General features: G+C 45.4%; 1 long non-coding RNA gene across 1 annotated transcript in view; it reads left to right on the top strand.

Annotated features, from left to right (window-relative positions):
* Positions 1-1903, top strand: part of LOC311060470 — a 6341-nt gene extending 4438 nt beyond the window's left edge. The window contains exon 3 of the long non-coding RNA XR_014602262.1: positions 1845-1903. This is a non-coding gene — a long non-coding RNA (uncharacterized lncRNA). The remainder of the gene's footprint in view (positions 1-1844) is intronic.
* Positions 1904-2500: the final 597 nt, after the last annotated feature.

Below are 2500 nucleotides of genomic sequence, written 5' to 3'. Positions count from 1 at the left end.
CAGTGGTTCAGTGGTTCAGTGGTTCAGTGATTCAGTGGTTCAGTGGTTCAGTGGTTCAGTGGTTCAGTGGTTCAGTGGTTCAGTGGTTCAGTGATTCAGTGGTTCAGTGGATCAGTGGTTCAGTGGTTCAGTGGATCAGTGGTTCAGTGGTTCAGTGGTTCAGTGGTTCAGTGGTTCAGTGGATCAGTGGTTCAGTGGATCAGTGGATCAGTGGTTCAGTGATTCAGTGGTTCAGTGGATCAGTGGTTCAGTGGTTCAGTGGATCAGTGGTTCAGTGGTTCAGTGGTTCAGTGGTTCAGTGGATCAGTGGTTCAGTGGTTCAGTGGTTCAGTGGTTCAGTGGTTCAGTGGTTCAGGGGTTCAGTGGTTCAGTGATTCAGTGGATCAGTGGTTCAGTGGTTCAGTGGTTCAGTGGTTCAGGGGTTCAGTGGTTCAGTGGTTCAGTGATTCAGTGGATCAGTGGTTCAGTGGTTCAGTGGATCAGTGGTTCAGTGGTTCAGTGGTTCAGTGGATCAGTGGTTCAGTGATTCAGTGGTTCAGTGGTTCAGTGATTCAGTGGATCAGTGGTTCAGTGATTCAGGGGTTCAGTGGTTCAGTAGTTCAGTGGTTCAGTGGTTCAGTGATTCAGTGGATCAGTGGTTCAGTGGTTCAGTGGATCAGTGGTTCAGTGGTTCAGTGGTTCAGTGGTTCAGTGATTCAGTGGATCAGTGGTTCAGTGGTTCAGTGGTTCAGTGATTCAGTGGATCAGTGGATCAGTGGTTCAGTGGTTCAGTGATTCAGTGGTTCAGTGGTTCAGTGATTCAGTGGTTCAGTGATTCAGTGGTTCAGTGATTCAGTGGTTCAGTGGTTCAGTGGTTCAGTGGTTCAGTGATTCAGTGGATCAGTGGATCAGTGGATCAGTGGTTCAGTGGTTCAGTGGTTCAGTGGTTCAGTGGTTCAGTGATTCAGGGGTTCAGGGGTTCAGTGATTCAGTGGTTCAGTGGTTCAGCCGTACTTTTTGCTGAGCGCTTTATACACTTTATTTTGCTTTATTGCTTGGATGGCTGTGATCACCAGGGACGTGATAGACAGATAGCACAGATAGACTCTAGGTGATTTTTACTTTTACTTTTATTTAAGTAAAAATATTTAAGTCTTGACCAGAAGTGCCCTTTTGAAGTGTGCCCAGATTACAGCAGGGGTCTTCAACAGGGGGTCCCCAGAGTTTCTACAGGGGGTCCGCCAAATCTTTCTGTGATATGATTTTTCTTTTTACCATAACCACTCGAAACCTAGCATCCCTTTTCTCGCTGCGAGGCGTTGTGAGCTTGTAGATCTGCTATTCTTGGCAAAGAGGTATAGGTGTAGAGGGAAAAAAGAGCAGACCAAGTAAACAAAAAAAAGTATAATTTACTTGAGCACCTGCCCCTCAAAATGTCTGTGCACCCCACTGGAGATCACCCTTTGTTATGAGTTTCTGCTAGATCTGCTATTTTCATACATTTCAGTACTTTTACTTTGTAACTTTAGGTATATTTTGATGCCAATACTTTTGTGCTTTTACTCAAGTATCATTTTGAACACAGGCCTTTTTACTTGAGTATTGTATTGCTACTTTTATTTAAGTAAAAATATCTGAGTACTTCTCCCACCACTAGCCAAACCCTAGTAGTAAGAACATGGACCAAAAAAACGTGTTGATACAAGAAGACACACACACACACACACACACACACACACACACACACCACACACACACACACACACACACACACACACACACACACACACACACACACACACACACACACACACACACACACACAGTGAGGTATGTGACATGAATGTTCCTGTTTCTTGTTTCAGAATCTGCCTGAAGGAACAGGAAATGTGGGCTCCCTCAAACTGTCCTACATCTCTAAGGTACACACACACACACACACACACACACACACACACACACACACACACACACACACACACACACACACACACACACACACACACACACACACACAGACACAGACATGCACACGCACACACGCGTACACAGCTGATCTCACTTCCTGCCAAGAGGTTGGAGAGGTTTTAGAGGTACAGACAGTGGAATGTTCCACAACAACTCAATGCTTGTAGATCTGCTATTTGAACTATGTTTGTACAACACAACACCATACAATGAAGTAAGAGGAGTTTCTCTCTCTCTCTATCTCTCTTTCTCTGTCTGTCTGTCTCTGTCTCTGTCTCTGTCTCTGTCTCTCTCTCTCTCTCTCTCTCTCTCTCTCTCTCTCTCTCTCTCTCTCTCTCTCTCTCTCTCTCTCTCTCTGTGAGTTTCTCTCTCTCTCTATCTCTCTTTCTCTGTCTGTCTGTCTCTGTCTCTGTCTCTGTCTCTCTCTCTCTCTCTCTCTCTCTCTCTCTCTGTCTGTCTCTGTCTCTCTGTCTCTCTGTCTCTCTGTCTCTCTCTCTCTCTCTCTCTCTCTCTCTCTCTCTCTCTCTCTCTCTCTCTCTCTCTCTCTCTCTCT

This window comes from Gymnoscopelus microlampas, assembly GCF_963454915.1.
Source record: "Gymnoscopelus microlampas genome assembly, chromosome: 14".
NCBI classification, from domain to species: Eukaryota; Metazoa; Chordata; class Actinopteri; order Myctophiformes; family Myctophidae; genus Gymnoscopelus; species Gymnoscopelus microlampas.
The sequence above is the reverse complement of the archived record's forward strand: the minus strand, read 5'-3'. Positions and strand labels throughout refer to the sequence as shown.